The following is a 22,623-nucleotide window of genomic DNA, read 5'->3' as shown; positions in this document are numbered from 1 at the left end:
AAGCAGGATATTGAATAACTCCTCTAAATTAGCTAACAGAGTAGGTACAACAGTGGTGCCAATTTTATTCTCTTCTCTGAACAGGTGCATACTCATGAGGAAATAAAAGGTAGGTACGGACCAAGTGAGAAATACTGAGCAACAACTGACTGACTCGGGAGCAATTTAACCGCAATAATCTCCACAGTGCTAAAGAGTCCTTTTTGCAGAAATGCACAATATGTTGTTCTCTGCTATGAAACTATCGTCAGCTGACATCATTGTGTTAATACAAGCCTTGCTGTTATCCACAAGATGCACAGTTAGTAGAGAGCAGTTCTAGTGCTGGCTGCTAATTATTGCTAATGTTCTCCCAATTGTTGAACAATAATATAATGAAGATATTTCCTGCTTAATATTTTATTCCCGATGGCTGGTATGGTTACACTGTGTTAAAAATGCTTCAAATATCAGTTTGACTATTACCAAGCCAGCATTTGAGAGCCCCTCTTGGATATCTCTTGTAGATGCTTTGTCTTTTTTTTTTTTTTTTTTTTTTTGCTGAGTAGCAGCGTAGAAATTAATTACTTTAAACGCACGGAGCCTCTAGGAAAGATTTGTGGTGGGGATTTTCACATCCTTCCATGGTACAAATGTGAATAGTCATGAAATCCATGTCTGCACTTTTTCCTCACAAACGAAATCGTTGACTGCAATGTGATTGTGCTAAATAGGGGCAATTTAGAGGGAGTCAGTGTCTGCAGAACTGGATCTTCCAAGCTCGTAGCACTTATCACCATATATTTATTAGAAGCATGTAAATGCATATGGCTTCTTAACTGATTTCCTCCTGGCCCCTGTAGTTTGATCTTCTGTGTTATATTTGACATCCTGACCCTTTTGAAGTCTCTGTGTTTTCCTATTGACTTCATTCACAGCAGCTAAGTGCTTTTTATCTTGTGTGTGTCTCAGAGAAATCACATTAACCATACATCGCTAGCTGGAGAGAACTTTTGCTGAGAGCACACAAAGGCAATAATTTGACTTGTTATTTTGTAAAATGCAAATTTGTTCCTCATATAAAAAAAGGAAACTTCGTTGAGGTGAATGAAAGTGAACAGAGAATTGGTGCTCAAATACTGTCTCTGCAATGCAAAAGGGACATTATGCCATCATTAATGAGATTTTCCTGTTTTACCTTGGAGATGTGATACTGAATTTAGAAATAGAATTTGAACAATTTTCAGCTGAACATCTCACTTTTCTGCTCACTGAATGGATACAAACCCTTATTGTTTAATAGCTAGATTCGCTTTGAACTGATAGTTTCATAGAGGTAAGATAATAGCTCTGAAAAAGTAAGACTTTTCTAGACACTATTTAATTTACTATAATTATATTAAGTGCTAAATTGAAAGAGGCATTTCTAGTTAAGATGGTGATAATGAATAGTTGTGCCTTATTACCATAGCCACAATGGGGGAAGAAAGAAGAGTTTTAAGTTTTGCTCCAGACAGAAAGAAAATCTGCATCAATGTGGTCCCTAAGAATTTATTTTCCCCTCTTTATTGCTGACTCCCAGGTTTTGCTAGAAGAGCTTTCTGCCCTTTGTACCTCAGGGATGCAGCTGTTTCTGAAAGGAAACAGCAGGCGCTTCAAGTGAAAATGGCTGTGGAAATAGAATGAAGCAGCAGATTGTACCTTCAAGCCAAGCCTGGAGCTATATAAGCCGGGGCACTGCACGGAAAATGCTATTGTGGGAATCTGCTCTGGAGGCGCTGGATTGTAGCATGGCTCCCCAGAGGCTCCGCTCCCTCCGTGCTTCGCCCACGCTGCACAGCAAGGTGTAGTTTGTTGCTGTTTTCTGCTTGTAGCAAGTTGCAACAGCTCAGGTCCCCGGGCTGGTTGGGTGGGTGCGCGGGAGCTGGCCGCGCCATCTGCCAGCACCTGCCTCTGGGGCTGCCGGCCGCTTCCCTCTGGCTCCCTTGGAGTGCCCGAGCAAATCGCAAGGTGTGCAGAGTTCTGTATCCTGTGTAAAAACTCACCAGCTCTCTGTTTTGACATGTTTGGTGCAAATGAGAATGACGCCTTCATGCTTTTAACGTGGAGCTGCTGTAAGCACACCCTGCCTCTCCATGTAGATAAAAGTGATTTATTTGGGTCAGGATTTCACTGGGTCTTCAGAAGTTGAAGCAGTCAAGGGGAAGCCAAAGCATGTTCCCTCATTTATTCACCTCTGTGCCCTCAGGTCCAAGACACCACTTCTCTGCAGTATTCCCTCCACTGGCTTCTCTCGCTGTCCTGCTAGGACTGCTGCCAAGCTGATCCACAGGGACTTGTCCCATACGAGCATTTGTCTTCTGGGAACTGTACTCAGGCTGTTCTCTTACCTCTCAAAGTCTTTCAAGAGCGCGTGTGATTGTATTTGACACTTGTGATCTGGGCTGGATGTGAAGCCTGGGGAAAGCCAGTGTGTGGATTATTTAATCTTGAGCATTCCAGTCCCCTGTCTAAAAAGCGTTAAGCAATATGGGGCTTTTTGCTTGATTTAATAGAAAGTCTGTGTCAGCCTCGCTCGAACTTCAAAAAGCTGAGTATTTTGAGCATTAAAAGTTCATACACTTGTTCCAAATTCCTTGTCCTGCAAAATGGGAGATTTATACTGATATAAGCAGTGGCTACTTCTAGGTGGGTCAGAAATATTCCCAATAAATGTTCTGTTTTCCTCCTTTCCCTCCTTTCTTCCCTCCCCCCGTAATTTGGTACTTCCGGATTCAGACAGGTTGAGGCAATGGAAGTAGAGTAATTTTGTGGTTAAAGCATTTGGTTTTGGATTGAGGAGATTGGTGTTAGTTCCTGCTTCCATCACAGGCCTCGTAGCTGTGGGAAGATTGCATGCACCACTGTGCCTCTGTCTGCACTGGAAAAATAATGAACAGAAAGTAAGTTTTGGGGTTGGGTTTTTATTTATTTTCCTGTGCTGCTGACCTACAAGACTTTGTTATGAGGATACAGAGAGGGTCTGATCTCTTCTCTGGGTTATTTGGCCCCGTTTTCCTGCCCTGTCCTGGCCAGAGTATGGTTTACTCTCTGGATATAGCTAGTGGGAAATCTGCAGGCTTTTTTTTTTTTTTCTTTCCCACTGCCACCTTTTTGTCATGCTCTTTGCTTTCATTTAACATCAAAATGTACTGGTGAATTAAACAGTGTAGCTCTTAATAATGTTTGGAAAATGAGCTGAGCTGCACACATAGACTGTGCCTGTAGGAAGCCTTGAATTATACTTTAGTATTTTTAATGGGCAATCCTACAGCATTCTAAGCCATTGGCTCAGTGAGTCTATACTAGATGAGCTACAGAGGAGACTCCTAGTACTCTAAATATCTGTACCATTTAGTTTTGAGTACCAGAAAATGAAACAGCATATGAAATAATAAAAATGTTTATTTTACTGAAGTCAGTAAAACAATTTTTTCTTCAGGCTGATTTGGGAATGGATGTTAGAAGAAGTAAGTGGAGAATAAATGCAGAAAACTAGAAATGTTTAACAAGCAACATGAGCTGCCCATTGCAGGCTGCCTTGCTGCTTGCTTACAGTGTAGTGAGGGGCAGCACTCGGGCAGCCTGGGGAAAGACTCCGCAGCACTTGGCACGGTGATCTCGTAAGTTGCTTATCTGGTGAGTAAGTGGGCTCAGATAGGAAGGTTGGAGTTTGCTTTTTGGACAGTTCAGCTTTCCTTTGCATCCTGGATTTTAAAGCCAGAAGTATCAGACCTGTTGATCTCATTTGACTTTGCGTCTGCAGACCACAGGGTTTTAGCCTGAGATTCTTACCTCACACCTGGTAACTTCTGGTTGAATTACAGCATGTATCTTAGGCATGCAGTGCATTTTAATTTTTGTTGGTGATTCTTTTGTGCTCTTCAGAATGTGTGCAAATGGTAATTATCTTCACTGTAAAAGATGTGTACTTTGTCTCCAGCCTGGCTTTTTTCTAGCTTAATTTTTCCAGCTTTCTGACATCTTTTCCCTCTAAGTAATTGCAGTCTGTGATCAGGTGATGCATTAAGTGTCTTTGATTAGTGAAGTAGGTTGAACACTTTAAAACTCTCATTGCAGTTGCTTTAAGGCCTGGATAAAACCTTGTGATTTTTGCTGGCTCTTTTCCATTTTTTCTTGATGCTGTATTTCAGGTAAAGGTAAAGATTGCATGTGTTATGCCAGCAGTGATCTTGCAGCTGCCACATACAGAAGTAAGGCTGCGTTCTGGTTCTTGCTTTTTTTGTTCCTTCCCTCCCTTGTTTATGCTTCCAGGAATTGAGCAAGCCCTGTTCGCCCACGGTATTGCACTTGGCATTCAGATTCTGTTGGTTATCTATAATTCTTTATAAATCAGAGCCGTTTTGGAAAACTAAGGTACGTGTCTGGACAGAGAGGAGGGGGCGTTTTGGGCTGGTATGTGGCAACACAAGCTTATTTATCATAGATTGTGCTCTCTGCACTTTAATAATCTTTTGACGTTTTGCCAGTAATAAAAAGGTCAAGGAAAAAAAGTTACTTCCTACAAATCATGGTATTTGATTGTTCTTATTATTAAACAGAGCATGGTTTCCTTGGCATGAAATTTCAGCCATCCACAGCTTTGTAAAAGATGAATTACCAGCTGGCACAAATGTATAAAAATAAAAGTTATGAGCAGCTTTCCCAAGCATCCCTTGTATGCCACTGTCCCCTGTCCCAGTGATTGTCCTTTCCTGAAGCAGGGTATAGGGAAGATGCAAGAAAAGTGTGCCTTGAACACTGAATACAGAAGTGAAAGGAAACGATCAGGAGTTGATATTTGGAAAATGAGACACTAAGTTGATTTAAAAGGCTGCTAGAAGAATCTCTCTGCTCGCAAATTCACAAGGTCTTATATATTCCCAATTTTTAGCAATTATTTTCCATGTTACCTGTTAAGAATCTTCTGTTATGTACAGTTATGGTAATTCAGTGAAATACAACGTTGCCTCCTCTTTTTTTCCGTCGCTGCCAAACATCCCTATTGTTTTTTGTCTCTGAGATGCCTCGGTTTGAAACTGTAGTGCTGTTTTTCTTGTAACCCCAAATGGTCTTCACTGATACAGAACTCATATTGTTGGAGGCAAGGCTGTGGCTTAAGTATAACAGTAGTGGTTGGGCAGCAGATGAGTGTCGGCAGTCAAGTTGGAGATGCTTTAACACCGGCCACGATTGAGAGCTTGGGTGGGCGTGTGGGAGCTGGGAGGGAAAGGTGCTGCTTCCTCACAGGGCTACTGTTTGTGGGGGCGGGAGGCACTTGTGGCAGGTTGATGGATATTAGTGTGGTGAATTAGGGTAGTTTGTTATTTTGCACAAAGAGGCAGAACAGCTGGTGTATTTTTGTTAAAGGAAATGGACAAAAGTGTCTTTCAGGGATGTGCTGGCTTGTTTTTCTTGTAACGGGGCATTTGCTGCTACCCCTCCCTATAGCATCTCTGTAGATACCTAAGAACACATGACTAGAAAGCTGAATTATAACACTTATATGGCTACAGTAGAGGAATTGTGTGCTGCAGTTCTTACTGCCAAACTACCCTCAAAATGAATTTGAATGTAAATACTTTCCAAAAAGGGTGTGTTGAAAGATCTGTATTGGCGGAAACAGCATGTGTAGTCTCTGGCTAAGAGATTCAGGTTTTTTAGTGTTTTACATTACATTAAAGTCCAGTGGGCAGAAGCTGCATATTTAGCTGCCCAAGAATTCCATATTGCTATTAATTGGTGTTGGAAACAAGCCAGATCCACCTGAAATGGATTTATTTCAAAAGTACTGTTTTCCTATTTGAATTACTTCAGCCAAAGCACTTTTGGGCAACTCAGTGGGTTTTACTTTTTTACAGAGCGTGGTATGCATTGGGACTCTGCACATATTTGTCCTGGTAATGGCTGCTGCATTATAAATCACTGAAATGTGCTGGAGGTCGAGTGAGCTGCTGGCTGTGTGAGGGCTGAAGGAGCATTCCCAGCATCCTGCCATCCCGAGTATGGGGAGTCACATTCATGCCTGCCTTTCTAGCCTTTTATAATTAAATGTTTTAAATGTTTATCGTGCTTGTGCAGAATAACACTGTGTGTTTCTGTACTTGCTTTCTACTGGACAAACGTGTTGCTCTTCACCCAGCAAATGTGTGCAAGGTACCTAAACAGACTTATTAGAAAACCCCAAAGGGTTTACATACAAAAATCTTGAGCTTCACCTTTAAGTATCTTTTTCGTAGGATGACTTACATCTGGAGGTCATTCTTTCCTCTCTGAGATCATTTCTACTGTAAGAAAGGATGCAGAAGGTTTTCCTTATGAAAGCATCCGGCGTTGCTCTGTTTGGGTTTGTGTGCTGGTCTTCCTGATCTCTGGAGTATCTCTCTCACAAAATACAGTAATTTCCACTCCTAAATGCTTTGTTTAGCCAGCACTGTTTTTAGGCAGGCTGAGAGATAAAGGTGGAAACTTCGAATGCGACTGGAGAAATGGTCCTAATTTCAGGAAGGTCTGAGGTGAGCAGGAAGGGAGCAGGTGGGCAGGATGCTCTGGGGCAAACACATTGTGTAATGCCGGTGCCTGGGTACGCACAACAGTGATATCTTTCTTACAAGTCTTTCTGATTGATGTTACATTTCTCGCTAATCAGATACCAGTGTTATCTCATCCGGGGAATTTCTGCGGCTTGTCTTCACCCCAGTTTAAAACTGGACTTAATGAGCAGCTTCTGGAAAGTGGGGGAAAAAAGTATGTCATGACCTGCCGCTGTTCTCATTCACAGCTGATTTACTGGGCATTTTCTTGATATTTTCACTAGTTATTCATAGACTTTGGATGGATCATTAGCAAAAAAAAACCCCATTTGTCAGATTGCATTTTTTTCATAAACATAATTCAAGGAAGTGTCTCTCACTTCTATTTAAAAACTAATAATAAATCAGGCAGTTATGAAAATATCAGAGGCTATCTCAGTGGTCACAGAGAAGACAGACCAACCCAAGGAAAGGAAGGTGGGGTAACACCATGGCAGCTGAAACACTTTTTTGTTTTAATTCAGGTATTTTTAGCTAATGATAATTTTTTCCTTTATGTGACTTGATGTGTTGTGTCTGTGCTAGAAGCTGCCAGTGTAGTTGTCTGTCCCAGTGAAAAGATACTAATTGCCATAGAATACATTCCATGGACTGCTGGATAGAATGATCTTAAGGAAACATAAGGAATGCTTCAGCAGCTCTCCTTATCAGTAGTAATAAAATCCAGATTAAAAATTGCAACCCCAGTTAAATCAAGGTTTAATTAGACTTGTGGTAGTCCAGAGCCTTTGCTTTATTTCCACAGCTATCTCCCTGCTGTTTCAGACACCCCATTCAGGTAGACAGATATGTTGCTTTCCTTCCTTTGGTGCAGTCTTTCCCAGGAGAGGTGGTCTAAATACTTTAAAAGAAAGCGATAAACTGTTCCCATCTCTCCTCAGCTTGAAATGGATTTTTTGATTCTGTATATCTATTTAGGCCCTGATCTAAATCCCACCAAAATCATCGGGAGGAATGGGGGGCATAAAACAAACGATGGGAGAAAAAGTAAATCAAGCCCATGGGTTGTACTTACGGCTTGAATATATAAAGGCATTATCTTTGTAGACATTTGGTCTTTCATTGTGGTCTGATTTTCTCTGAGCTGTGCGTGTTTCATGGACTCACGTGGAGTGTGATGCAATGAACCTGTAGAATGTCAGGGACCTGCCATGTTTGTAGGTGCAAGCAGGACATGTCCCTTACTGTGTGTTTATGAATTTTCCAGCGTGCAAGACAGCAGCTGCTCTGGAAGTGTAAAATTGATGCAAAATGCGTGTAAAATTGGGGCAGAAAAACTTCCTCTGTCTCCCCCAGGGTGTGCAGAGCTCAAGTACCTTGTGCTGAAAAGGTTTTCTTCCATGAAGTTTTATTTGCACAGTGGGGAGCCTTGGCTGGGTATGTATTCAGCACTGTCCCTTCCTGGGGCAAGGAAAGCTGGGAGCAGTGATGCAGTGTATTTTTTCAAAAAGAAATAGCACTAGACACACCAGAAAAATCCTGTTTCTTGCAGGATAAATGAAGGCAGGCCCAAGACTGCTATAATTTATATGCTTTCCTTTTTCAGTGCTGTCGCTGGGGAAAATAACAGTGTGCCTGCTCACTGTCCGGAGATCTGCTGTGCCAAAGCAAATAATTGCAACATGTGGCAAGCAGAGAAGGCACCAAGGTGTTTGATGGATGAGTGTTCCTCCCCCAATCAGAGGAGTATTTGTGAGAAGGTAGTAATAGACTGTGGTTCAGATGGCCCATTCACTGTGTAAAATTCCCAATCTAGTTGCCCAGCAAAGACTTGAACAGAATAGAAATCACTATAGATAAATCAGGTTGGCACCTAAATGGTTGGAGGGTCCTGATTAGACCATGTTACCATTTTGGTTTTGGTGAACGAAGTCAGGGAAGATTTCATTGTGTGATGACTAACATTTCCCCTAGCTCCTTCCCTTCCTCTTACAGCTGCCTCAGTTCATCTGAAACAAGTTGCCTGACGTGTTATGCTGCTGTTGAGATTTGATATTGCAATGGTGTCCCAAAGCCCTTATCGTTGATCAGGGCAAGATGCTGCTCAAACAGGTCCCAGAGAGCCAGTGGTGGAGGACAGTAGTGAGCTGGAGGGAGAGCTGGAGCATCAATGTGGATGAGCGTGGCTGCTGAAGAGCTCTCCAGAAGTGAGAGCAGTTACAGCTAGCTGCGAGGGCGGAGAAAGGCTCCTGTGCTGTAATTACAAAGGCTGGTGTTTTAATTGCTGCTACTTGCTTCAGAGCTGTGCTCGAAATTAAGAAGATGCTTTAGAGTAGCAGCATTTAACTTCTTTCTGTCATCTGCTTTCTTTTTAATTGATTTGGGCTGGGATTTACCAAGGGAGGCTTCCTGACCTGTGTATATCCCTCAAGGGTGTGGGCACTGGGTTCCTTACTCTCCTGGAGGTGATTTGATGTTCCCCCTAAGCCAGGGTAATCGGGCTCCTCTGCACACCTGGTTGTGCAAGCCCACTGCATCCCACATATAAAATCCAGTGACTACTTGAATTGATCCAAGAGGGAGAGCTGGCCCACCTCCCTTCTGTCACACAAACCAAGGGACATCTCTGGAGGCCACAGCATTGCAGGATGTCAGGCAGAGGGGAGGGGGTGTGCGGCTGGAGGGAGCGGGGAAAGCCTGTGTTTGCACATTGAATTGCAGCCCTTTGAAAATTGCTGGTGGGAGAGTGGGCAGAACTGCCCTATTTCAGAGCTTCCAGCCATTCTTCCAGCTTTTTTTTCCAAATTTAAATGAGACGGAGATCAATTCACGGCTGGAGAGAGACAGATTGCATATGACTAGTTATTCAAAATTAAATCTGTAGTATGCAGGTATAGTCAAAATAGCTGGGACAGCACTTCTCAGAAAGTACTTTGCTCATCTGTTTGTTAGGGAAAATATTAAATATCCAGGAAAATATTGTCAATCTTGGAGATCCCAAAGTTGTTAGAAATTGTGAAGCTCAGTTCAAAAATAGAAACTTTAAGCGGGGGGGGGGGGGAAGAAGGGGGTTAAGGAGCCCTCTTTACTGTTAAATTTTTAAAATTCAAGCTTATGTTCCACACACGCTTCCAAGCTTTTCTCTTCAACCAGAAAAGGTTTTTTTCAGGTTTTACTAATAAACAAACAAACAAACATTTTTTTCAAAGCAATCCCCTGAGGTTTAAAAGGAAAAAAATACTGTGAAATTGATTATGAAACAGCAAATCATAGCAGCCCTAGCTAAAACACGAGATAGAGCCAACAGCTCTTTAGTATCCTCTTTTACACTCCCCAGACCTTTCAAGTTTGTGAATAGTAGCCTTAGTGCCAGAGGAAGCCATTTGCTCTGTAGAAGAACAAAATATATTGGACTTAACTCCAAGATAACACTGTGGATGGGTCATAGGCCTCTCTGTTGGCATGTAACCTGTGTGGATGCATGCAGCTGAGAGCACGGGGAGAGGTTTGTCCGGAGCAAGCGGTCAGTACCGGCACACTTACTTGTCTGGAAGCGAGGTAGCTGTGTGGGCCAGGCGTTCCCCCTGGGCTGCTGCAGCCGCGTTCCCAGGAGGCAGGCAGAGTCCGTAGCAATGCGCACAACTGTGTCTGGTACTTGGAGCAGGGCACTTGCAGGTGCCTTTTATACAGCTCTGCGTTGTGCCTTCATTCACTTCATACAGTTGGCAGACTTTGTTCAGGATAACACTCTTGCCAATTGATGTGGTGGTAATTAAAGTCACTGTTATACATTATGTGCTCACTATTGTATGTTACGCACTCGTTGAAGGAAGAAGGGAAAATAGGTGAGGAAATGCTAGCTTTGAAGAAAAGGAGTGGTTGTGCCAATTATCTTGGATGAGTTGTTCAGTGACAGTTAATCCGTGTGAGTGAAAACAAGTCCTCTGTGATGCTGTGCCAAGGTCAGGAATTTGAGCTCTATTTGGAGAGTGAAAGTTACAGTCTTGCAGATTAAAGCTCCTTAGAAGAAAACATCTTTATTGCATTAATTGAAGCAGAGCTTTTCCAGCTCTGTCATCCATATAATCTTCTCCCCTTGATGCCCAGAAAAGGACCATGGCAGAGTAGAGCTAAGACCCCCTCGCGTGCAGTGTTCAGCAACACAGAGGTGTAACACAGTGGGTTTATGAAACTTGTCTTAGCGAGGGTATGCCCACATGCATGCGTACGCACACAGGCTGCCAGAGGAGATCAAGCAATGTGTGCACTTGATTTTGAGGGAGAGCAACTACTGCAAAAGTGCATTATCCTTTTCCATCCTTGGTGACAACAGAGCTGTACTGATTTATACCACCTGAAGCTTCTGCTCAGTATGCTACTACATTTTTACCAGGTGGAAAATGGTCAAGTTCAGAAAGGTGACTGACTTTATTTTGTCCGTATTTTCTCATTTTGCAAATAGGATTAAGTCAGCACTTGGTATGTTGGAGGTGGAGCTACATTTGCAATACAGTTCTCCCACTAGCTGGTAATTTGGGGTATCTGGTTCATCCATATGAATTGCTTGATTGTGCAGTGCAAGGTCATTTTCCTCTCTGTCTCTGTCTTCTGCCGATCTAACCAGACACCATCTCACAGACATTTTGTTCGATATCTGTGAAATCATTTTCGGTTCACTTCATATTTGGGTTATATGTGTCTGTCCATGTTCCCCTGTTGTGTGTCCCCACCCAGTTACTGGCAGATACATAGGCTATCAAGAAACTGACATTTCATTTTAGTCTCTGAAAAATAATGCTATAAATTCCGTGGTAGACTGCAGTTTGTAGGGCATGTGGTCTGTGATGCTAACCAAGGGGATGCCCCTTTATATCATTATGTTGGCCTTGCTGATATGTCATCATACCTATTTGAGTATGTACTAGTGCTGTGTGTTTTAATATCCATAGGAGAGTATACAATACTTTCTGTATATAACTTTTTTCTTTAATTTAGTCACTTTGTATAAATGATACTGTTTTCACACAGAGATTGCTATGTGTTCACCTGCCTGTACAGATGAGCATGTAAAGTCCTGGATGTGCAATCTCATTGTCTTCATTATCGATTTACATTGGTGTACTTGAAGGAAAGAGACCTCAGTGTATAAAATGCCATCATATATTTTATACTTGCCTTTCCTGGGAAGTGTGTGTATAGAAGGGAATTGATGGCCTTAAAGATAGTTACCTCTGAGCATTAAAGACTTGTTCACTGCAAAGAATAAGTTGGATAGATTGGTCCTTCAAATATGAGGTGTTGCTGAGCTCAGCACCATCAGTACTTCTAGTGCAGTGTGAAAGCAAACATTGAGGCCCTGAATTCCTTTGCAAAACAGAATTGCTGTGTTCCAGGCAGCCCCACCAGTGGGTGCCTCCGCCAGTCCCAGGGTCACCTGCCCTTTGCAGCGTGGGTGCTCTGGCTGCCGGCCTCTTCTCTCCTCCGCTCTTCCCTGCGCTCTCCAGCACAGCCTGATAAATCAGTCCTTCCAAGTTAATTTGTTGTGGGAGATGGCTCCCAGAAGCTTCTTGCCTTATTGTTGATCTATCCAGGGAAAGTCACTACCACTTGACTCTTTTCTAACCGTAAGTAATTTTTATTTCTCTGGGTTTTTTTTTTTTTTTCCTTGCATGTTTGAGGTGATACCCCTTTCCGTCACTGAGGCAATGTAAGCTTAATTAGTATGTACTAAATGCACTGGAAAACCTGAAGGGCTGTATTTGGTCAGGGTAAAATACTGTTGTCAAACAGTAGAATTTTTCAAGTGGAAATACCCCACTGCTCACATATAATTGAAACCAGGCTTTTCCAAAGCTTCTCACTTGCACAGGGATCTGCCAGTGCTGGAGAGCTGTGAGTACAGACACACCCTGTAATTGCATAAACGCAGAATGAATCTGAGGGGAACAAAGTCTATTAAAGTTATATTTTAGAAGGTAGGATTGTTGTTAAGGTTTTGTGGTTTGGGTTGCTTTTTAATTATTCATGAACAGAAAAGCTGACATTTGCTCTGAGAAGTCTGTGTGAGCGTCCCTGGGAGAGGCAGTTCTGGGGATGAGATTTGGGGCTCCCTATGCTGCTGCTGAACACAGGCACCACGGCAAGCACCCATGCCGGGTGGCATGCACCGAAGCCAACTGGGCAGAAGGGCAATGCAAATCAGATAAAGCAGGTTCTTGAACAGATTGAGCTCTATGCTTTACTAAATCAGAACATAAATGTCAAATTCCTTATACCAGGCAGTGCACAGCTGCATTGAGCTAGTATAGCTGCTGTGGTCTGCTGGGTGGGAGAGCAGGGTCGAGCTGTTCCCCCACAAGCCAGACATATGGTTGTTGTGCTTCTCAAAAGCAATTATCCGCATTTCCCCCCAGCCTGAGGCGATGGGTCACCCCCTTCTTAACATGGTGAAGAATGTGTCCAGTCAGCGATGGGGAGAAATCCTGGAATAGTCCAGAAGTGCCAAGCATGCAAACACAATACCAGCATTGGCAAATCAGCGTGAATAGCTTCGGAGCACTGTAATGTGGGCTGCAAATTGCAAGGCTGACTCCTTACAAAGACCACAGATCCATCACTTCGAAATGTCAGGCCTTTGTCACCCAAAATAGGCTTTTGTCTTCTTTTTCCATGCGAGATACATGGAATTTTTTCTTTTTTGCTTTGTGTCATACAGTATAATTGGAAAAGAGTTGGGGCAGTTCACACTGAGAAGCTCAGCTTGGGGGAAAGGCTCCTTCCTAGTTGCTTGCTGACCAAAGACACACAGGTGCAGCTGAGTTGTGGTGGAGGCAGGCAACAAAGAGGCAGCTCTTGGTGCTCCTGGTAGTGTTATGATGCTCTTCCCTCTCTGCCCACTGCAGTGCTGTGTATGTAGGATCTCGGGGAGCCAGTACTGAGCAGTTACATCTGAAGCCCAAAACATAATTTTCTGGTTTTAGTGGCTCAAGTTGTGTCCTGGGCTGTTATATTTGAATTCTCAATGACTGGATTGTGACAGTGGGTTCTCTCTCTCCAGCTTACCTGTACGAATCAGGAGTGTATGGATCCTGTATGCGATGTTAGCAAGAGGGAATTGTGATCCCCCCTCAAGATCCCAGTTGTGATGATTTTCTTAGTCCTGATTAGGTGAGGTGTAGTCCATGTGTGAGTTATAAGACTCAGAAAGGAAAGAAAAACCCAGTCTGTTTTTACGCACATGCTTGTACCACCAGAGTTAGAACACGTACTGGAGTGTAGTACATACTTAAGATCTCCTTTGGTTTATGAGGTTAAGGGCTGTGCTGTGTGTGGTGAAGTGGGAGGGGATTTAGGGTGTTTCCAGTAGCATTTTTGCTCAGATAAGGATTGTGCTTTGCAGATACAGTCTCCACTTGTGGAGTGATCTCCGTTTCCTGTGCTCCAGTTCATGTTGTGGAGCAGTCCTGGAGTATGCAAACTGGATCACCTTCAGATGAAACTAAGCTGTGTTTATGATAACCAGAAGAGATAATCCAGAGTAAAACCTGTCCTGTAATTTGATTCCCTAATCTGGATTCATCTGCAGTCTTGATAATTATAGTTCATGAGTTTGGATCTTCATGTTTGTGAAAGACATCAGGCCATCAGCAGTCTTGGAGAAATGAGCCTGGTGTTAAAGTCATTGGCCCATGTGCTGTGTGGGAGCCTGGAGGAGACAGGTTGTCTGAGAGCCTTTCACCAGTGTGGTGGAAGATTAATAGGGTGGAAGTATTGTGGGTTATCACATTGCTTCCAAGTTTGGCCCTAGCAGAGTGGGACATACTTTTAACTGATGTTGAGTTCTGACCAACAAATGTCAGAGCTCAGTTTCGTTCTCATGGGTCTTCTGTGCCCCAGGGCAAACTGGAGGGCTTTTAACATTCTCAAAACTGGGGCTCAGTATTTGTGCTTTTGCTTGTAGCTAACACCTAAATTTATAGGAGACAGTACTCTTGTGCTGTTTCAGTATAATTATTACTAATAAATATCACAGAGCAAGCACATGATACTGAAAATTATCTTGGCAACAAAGTACATGAAGAACAGACTTTCATTTGTAAATTTAATCTCTAAATATGCTTTTTTTCTTTTAGATTTGGAATCGTTCCTGTATCAATTAATTTCAGGTAAGAAAGGGTGGGCTGATGCGGGTTTAGTTTTTATCTCGCCATTCTCCTACTCTGCTGGGTTAGCTTCACGTGCACAAGTTGCTTCCATGGAAGGAGGCGTACAAACCCAACCACCTCCACCCTCTGCTATTTTTTTTTTAAGGTATGAATATAAATGCTTCTTCCTCCTTTATCAGGAGACAGAGCATGACCACTGTGTAACTCTCTGAGTGGCAGAGGGATGTGGATGTGTCAGTGTTAATGTCAGGCTATCCAGCAGTGAAGGGCACACAAGAGTAGCTTTTTCTAAGCAAATTTGCAATACCCTTCTCAGAAATGTCGTGCGAGTCCCCTTTTCATATACCAGCATCCCTTTCCAGTAAGTTGAAGGAAACCCAGCAGCTCTTGTTTCCAGGATGAGACATATGAAGGAAAGAGTGTATTGCTGGGAAGATATTAAGCAGAAGACCCACTTCCAAGCATAACTTTAGTGGAAGAAAAGAGGATTTTTCTCCCTCACCCCGTGTTAATACAGGTTGTAGTTGATTGGCTGTGTCATGTGTAAAGCTTGAAAAGTCTACTAAGAGTCTCATCAGCTTGATCAGTGTTGAATTTGACTAAGTTATTCATACCATGCTATTTTCTTATGCATCCTAACATAGTGTCAGAGGCTGTGCCAGTGAAATTAGGTCCTCATTTTCTGCGACATATGAAAACTCAGAGCTATACACCTAAGAATTCACATTTTGGGGCTCAATCCTGATATTTCCCCCCTGCTCTAACACTGTGCCTTTGCAAAGCCCTGTGTAACTCAGTTGTAGGGCTGGAAAGTCTGCTGCCTTGTATTGGTCTGTAGGAGACGGTCCGGACATTCTAAGGTGTGAGCAAAAATCCCCTACCAGCCCAGAAGAGAAAATAGAAACCAGTGTTAGACTTCTGTTTTGGGGGAAGAGGACCAGCAGTAAGTGTGCAATTGCTGCTTCACCATCAGCGCTCCTGCCTTAGCATTTATACTGTGTTTTCTGCTTGCCCTTGAACAGGGAATTGTTTGTCATGTGAACCATTTTCTCATGCTTTTGAAAAGCCAGGAAGTTTTAAAGATCTAACCGTGCCAGTGTTTGAGTCAGCTCTGAAGAGCACTCCTAAAACCTTTAGTGAACTCTGAAAGAGGGCAGGAGCTCAGTGGCTCATCACCCCATCCCAGGGCATTCTTTTGCAGGGACACCCTCTTGAAGTGCTTCTCTCCATCTGCTCTTAGGCCATTGCCCTTTCCGGCTACACAGAAGCTGCACAGTCAGATCTCCAAGACACGGGGAAGGATGTTAGTGTCCTGTATCTCACGGGACCTGTGGGATAAGGTCCTTCTGGTTGCAGTGAGGTTCATAGGTGCTAGTGGAAGAGCTCCAGCTGACCTCAATCCCCAAATCATCTTTTTTGCGCTGCAGCTTTCTCCTGATAAAGTCCTTATTGGTGTAAAATGTCATACGGACCAGAAGCAGCTTGCACCTGTCATCTGAAAAGGTTATGTTTTACCAGCAGCTTGAGTTTCCTTATTTTCATAATGCTGGGTGAACCTGTTTTAAATTTCACTGGGACAATGAGGAACACTGATAACCTCAGAGCATCCTGTAGCTGAATGTGTGTGAGCAGATTTACAATTAATGAAGTGGCAGGGCCTTGTCACTGAACTCCTGAGGGGTAATGACGGAGCTCCTCTTCAGCACTGTATTATACAAGCAATATTGCAAGCAATAGGTTGCTGTGAGGAAACACTCTGATCCTTTTTTCTTTAATATGCACTTTTTTTCCTCTTAAAGAGTTTTAATTTTTTTTTTTTCTTTTTTTTTTTTTTTGGCAGTTAGCAAGTAGAAAGTTGTTCCTGCTGGGCTGAAACAGGCAGGTGTAGTCTAAGTTGTTGCTTGTTGACTCAGCCTTGTGCAACTCCCAGGAAAATGTACTGCAGGCTTTGCTCCATCTGGCTAAATGCCCCATCCTCTGAGAGGTATAAACTGAATTAAGAAACAAAACTATTTTGTACAGTCTGGCTGGTGCTACTCAGTCAGGCACTGTTAGAAACCATTTTAAATATGGATTGATCCCAATGCTGATTTCATGTCAAATACAAATAAGTGCTAGAAAGTGATACCTTTGTAGCTAAAGGTTGAAAGTGGTGTTGATTTTTCCCATCTTCACTGCCAGCTTTGGAATATGAACACGGCCTGTGTCCCAGGCAAGACTTGCTTGGTAATAAATACTTCCACGTATTATTCAGGTGCCTGTATTGGCAGCAGGATTCTTGGGAGCTCTTGGCTTACTCTTGAGAATTAAAATGTAGAAAATCAGAATCTGAATTTTGCCAGCATATCAACCTACAAACAGCTTCAAGGTAGGTATGGCATAGGGCTCCTTTAGATTTGTGAGTTCACCCTCCTTTGGTCTGTATCCTTGGGACTTGCTGGAAAGTAAGTCTATTTTTCCTCAATCTGTGTTAGAAGCTCTTTTGTTACGTGTCTGCATTTCTGTTTCCTCTGGACTCTTCCACACACACAATCTCCAGATTGTAACTACTGTGGAGCAAAGGCTCCTCTACCCTTTTGTGTTTTTGACAGTGCCAGGGTTTAAGCCCCCTCAGGGTGATGCGAGTGGTGCTGATCAGAGACCACATTGCAACCCTAACCTGCTGTTGGGGCTCCCATCCCGGTACTGGCCATAAAGACAGCCTCTCTTAAGGTTTGGGAATGGAAGAGCCTGGGAAACAAAGTGCTGTTTTAGCAGGTGTATGAGTTTAAACAAAATAAAATGAAGCTGTCAGCCCTTTCCCCAGACACACTGGTGACTTGAGGTCAGTACTGAACCTGGACACTGCCTCTCGGAGCCCAGGAGTCCAGTGGTACGTCTCTCAGCTGACCCAATCTGCTTCTCAAGGCTGAGATGAATCTGTTGCAGTGGTAGCATTTATTGGTTAGCTGCCAAGGTGTATACTGTTGTGTCAATGAGCAAAGGTCCCACATGAAGACACATCATAAATATTGAATTCCCTCTCCCCTAAGGTCACAAAATATGAGCAGTCTACTGTGGAGCTCTGGGGGGAATGATTAATGGGGGCCTTGGAAATCTGAAAGCTGTACTGCTGAGCCTGTCGGTTGTACAAGCTGAAAGGTCTGACATCCCTACAATTGCAAGCTAGTAGGAAGCACAAGATAGCACTGCTGCCTTGGCCTTTCCTCTGTCATCTCCCCCCTCCTTTGCAGCTCAATCCAGTCTCAAGGTGGATCCAAAATACAGATACAAGCTGGCAAATTTCTGAGTGAACAGCGTTCTTCCCCACATCCCTCTGTTGTATATGCACCAGCTTTGTTAAATGAGATGTGATTTGAGGAGTAGAAATGTTTAAATACATGCATTAGTGACTTAGCTTCTTTGTTTCTTTTTCACCTCAGTTCTTCTCAGAATTAGGCAGTGAGTGGTTGGATCATGGTGTTGCTATGGTGAGTTTTAAGATACACCTTTGATTGCAGTTGACAGGTGCTAGCCAGTTTATTAATTCCAAGCCATCCATATGCTTCCAGACCAAAATACCTCTCTTGATACGCCTCATTTTGCTGAACACTTATCCTGCTAGCTCACAGACTACTGTGTCTTACTGTGCTTCTCTAAGAAATCAGATAAGTTTTGATATTTCCTTTTGTCATTGGAGCAGCAACTGACAGAATTAAAGCTGAGTTTCTTTCCATTTGTGAGAGTAGCAGTGAGGTCACTGTGTCTTCCTCAGAGCTGACTTTGGCAGCTCTTTAAGAGTGGGGTAAACATTAGGAGATGGGAGGAGAAAGGCTCTGTATGGAGAAACACGAGGTACCACAAGTGTAGACTTAGTGATTTAAATTGCCTATACTCTTGTTTCTTGCTTTTTCAGTCTTCCTCTTGCACTGTTCGCTCATACTGAAGTGCATGTATTTGCAGAAGTGATTTCCCTGAGATCGGGGGCCCTTATGTGAAGAAATGTTTGCTGATGTGAGTAAATTGCATAGTCAAGCCCTGGCATTTGTGTTGATCTATTCTGTAGTGGTGGGGAGGTGTTGCACTGCTCAGTGTTGACTCCTCTAGCCAATTCAGCAGCAGAATTATTTGGAAGGAAGAATTTTGTTTGATTTTTCCTTTGGTAGCAGCTGCAAGAAAAGGCCCTACTGATAGACATTGCAGTGCATGCAGATTAGTGTCACACTGTGGTGTGTTCTTGATGTGGAAGTGTAAGGAGAGGAAGTGAAGGCTTTGGAAGGGTGGCAGGGAGTCAGAAACTGTTCTTCATTAGACTGTGGGAATATGACTGTTTGTGCCCCGAGAGCCCCAGACCCAGGTGGGGACTGATTTCCAAGAAACCGTGTTTCCAGATAAACAAGCACTTCATGTATGGTACTTTAAAAAAAATCTGGTAACTCATGAGCAGAAGTGAAGCAGCAGGTAAGTGAGGTTGCCTGTCTTAAGATCAGCTGCTTCTTGGAGGAATCACTTTAGTGAAGGAGTAACATTAGCTTCATACTGTATCAGTGTTGTACTTAAAGAACATGGAAAGGGCCCTTTCTGCTCCTGGACCTCAGGATGGTTACCAGAGGGTTTTGCTGAGGTAGCTGATTTAGGTAATCTCCTGTAGGTTTAACTATTTAAGGTGGACTTCTGGGTATGTGAAATGAGACACTGAGATTCCTCCCTTGAAAATCAGTAGCAGCACTCCTACTACAGATGAAGGAGACAAGGTCAGATGGTTTTGTTCCCAACAAGCACAATTAAGTCTATAAAATGATTCAGCTAGAAAAATGTCTGGAGTGGCAGCTCATCCCATCTGCCTTGTTTATGTTGGCCAAAGAGGAGCCCATAGTTCCAAAGCCTTATTAAACCACTTAGGTCTTCTCACTGAATTGAAAACAAAAGCCCTGCTGAAGCCAGGGGTACTTGGACACCACCCAACTTTAGGCAAATATCTGAATGTTATTAATGCACTTTATAACTTGCCTGTATTACTTGGAGATGATGCAGGAATGACTGGATTCATGCATAAATGTGGGAGCAAGTGCTGTAATTCAGAAACAGTGTCAAAAATCAGCATTTTCCTTGTTACTGTTTTTGGGAAGGCTGGCCTGCTGATTTAGCAATGCTGCTCTGCAGCAAGGCTGGCTGGGTGGTGATTTTCTGGCCTTCGGCTTCACTTGTTCTATGATGGTTAAATGTCTTCTACCTATGATACTATTTTACTGTCCTGTGTGGTTTTATACAAATATGTATATAACTGAAAAGTCAAGTAACAGGGAATGTCTTATTTTCTGTGATTTATTCTCTGGTTTATCTGGCGAGGCAGCCTATGTATCTAAGAGAACAGTCTGAATATCCGTGTGAGCAGAGATCAGATAGCAGTCTGCCATGGCTTTCTGGGCTGGAGGGCTTAATCAGCTATTAGAAGATGATATTAGGAAATATGATTTACAAAGAGACTCTGTTCAGAGAGTTTTGAGTCTTTTGTCAGTTCTAATAGAATATTCAAGAGGAAGTTTGCCATTTCAGTCTAATCCTTTTGGTTTTATTTTTCATTTTTGTGTGCTTGTTTTTCTGCCAAGCAATTGCCTGCTGCAACTGTTTGCTAGGACTTGCTTATTTGGGTTTCTGTTATTATCCTGGTTGAATATTATTGTTTGCTTGTATGGTAATACCTAGAGCTTCTGATCTGGGATCAAAGGTCCATTGTGCTAGATATTACACAGACCTAGTTTATTAAAGATGAGTATTCACTGTCCCAGGAATGTATGGGCTTACCTTATGATATCAAGAAAGGACAGAACGAAGTAACAGGAAAACATTCACATGCAATAGAATAAGCAACAGTCAATGCACACCAGCTGTATTGTTTCAAAATGGCAAAGGTTTGTGCCTGCAAAAACCCCAAATTATTATGGCTAGAAAATGTTGTTTTCCCCAGCAAAACAGCAATTATAAAAGTTTTTTCAGTTTTGTTGCCTCGTGAAATATTTGCAGTGTTTTTTCAGCACAGAATGGGTTTTGCTACTATTTGCAGGACTACAGCCAACTTCACCATCAGTGGGCACAAGAGGTTTCTTTAAACAGAAATTAGGAAATCCCAGGTAAGAAGCTTGCATGAGAAACATTAGTCAATTGTGTATGCCTTTGAAGTCAAACCTGGCCTGAGCCAGGCCTGAGTCTCTAGTAAGTCCTTGCCTTGGTCCAGATCCTGCAAGCTTCCACATCTTCTGACCATGTCTGCAAAGCAGGTGGCACAGCTCATCTTACTCCTACTTGGCACGTCTGCTATGATTGTGTTACAAGAGGCAGCATCACCGTCCTTAAAGGGATTAAATGGATATAGGTTTTGGATAAATCTGAGTATTTGTCAGACACTGAACTGGACAGTAGCATTAGCTGGACTGGGAACTGACTGGTTGATGTGCAGCTGTACCAAGAAGGACCATGGAGTCACTGTGGTCACAAAGAGCTGACATTCTGAACAAGGCAGACTGCATGCTGGGCTGCTCTATGAGGAGCATTTCCAGCAGACTGAAGGAGATTAATATTTTCTCCTACCCTTTGGTGCCCTCCCACTTCCAAGGGGGTTGTGGAGAAGCTGAGGGGGCCCAAACCTGTTGACCATTCACTGTGCAAGAAAATCAGTAGCAGTGAGTTTGAGAGATTTTCAGAGTACCACAAAGTGAAAGCTGAATGTGTCCCAGCAAGCACAAACTCTGGGAATTTCCCCTCCTGTGGGAATGGAGGCTTTAACTGTTATCTTCTTCATCTTAAATGCCTTCTCATCAGCCTGTACCAATGGGATTTGTCCACCCAAGCCCGGTGATGTCCTTGGAAAAAGTCAGCTTTTGCATTATCAGCCTCAATAGGAGGGTGCCTAAAGCTTGAAGGGTCAGGTTTGTTTTGTTTGTTGTCTTGTTTTGGGATTTATTTTTTTCCTTTTTCTGGAACAACATTGTATTTCTCCTGCCAGCAAGGAGGCAAACATCTCTTCCACCCTGGAACTGTGCAGCCTGCACTTCTGTTTTTCTGCTGGCTCCCATACTTGGATTTCTGTTGTTGCTGCTGCCGGTGAGCTTAATTTCAGAGATGTGCCAGGCTTAGCAGACAGATCCAAATTTAGGTCTCTCTGCCTTTAAACAGAACAGAAGGTCTACAGAAGGCATTTTTTAGGGTAGCTATTCAGAATAGCTAATAACTGAGGCTTATTGGCTGCTCATGAGACTGCACAGCATCCCTGGATCCAGCCATGCTGGGCGCTTGGCTTTTCTTCTTTTATGCCTTCATTACTTGCCATGGTGATGGCCCTAGGTGACAGCAGTCCCAGGGAGAAGTTGGGAGCAGAAGCCTCCAGCCAGGCTTGATGTGGGACTCATGTACTGCTCTCCTGATGCATCTTTTCTCTTCTTCCTAGTGAAACACTGGTGGTGTTTTATTCCAGCCTGGCGGGGATAGATGTTTTTGGAGCAGAAGATGACATAAAAGGGTGGAGCAGAAATAATTTATCTAGTGCAAATTGGATTAGTGTGTACCTTTGTAGGGAATATAGCCATCAGGGCTGTATTATGTAGCTCTTAGACTGATTTGAATTGCAGAATGGCTGGAGATAGGAGCTGGGACACTTTAAGAATCAGAGAGCTATTTCTGACTTGTTTGGATAGAGTTGAGAAGCCAGAGAGAAGGGGCTGAAAATGAACAGGCTGGTGAGAAACTTCATGTAGCATATAACTAATTGCAAGACAAATATAATCTTGTATGTTAGTTAATTATTTAATTTTAAAATTGACTGGTAGTTAACTACTGATTACCTGAATTCCTTTATGTCTTCAGTTTTAACATGTAAACTGTAAGGGAATTCACAGCACTCCACAGTTGAGTAGGAGCACATTTTAAAAGGT

At 42.9% G+C, this 22,623-nt stretch overlaps 1 protein-coding gene across 5 annotated transcripts in view; it reads left to right on the top strand.

The window, feature by feature from the left end:
- OSBPL5 (oxysterol binding protein like 5) overlaps positions 1 to 22,623 on the top strand; it is a 145,069-nt gene that overhangs the window by 6,947 nt on the left and 115,499 nt on the right. For 2 of the 5 annotated variants that reach the window (XM_032984932.2, XM_032984933.2), the window contains exons 1-2: positions 2,848 to 2,921; positions 14,684 to 14,716. The exons of 2 other annotated variants lie outside the window; for them this stretch is intronic. The gene's annotated coding sequence lies outside the window, so the exon portion shown is untranslated. Of the gene's footprint in view, positions 1 to 2,847; positions 2,922 to 14,683; positions 14,717 to 22,623 lie in introns of those variants that run through there. One more of the 5 variants, XM_042785324.1, reaches the window with a different exon arrangement.

Source organism: Tyto alba, unplaced genomic scaffold, assembly GCF_018691265.1.
Source record: "Tyto alba isolate M040663 unplaced genomic scaffold, T.alba_DEE_v4.0 Super-Scaffold_8, whole genome shotgun sequence".
NCBI classification, from domain to species: Eukaryota; Metazoa; Chordata; class Aves; order Strigiformes; family Tytonidae; genus Tyto; species Tyto alba.
This window is presented reverse-complemented; position numbering and strand designations above follow the sequence as displayed.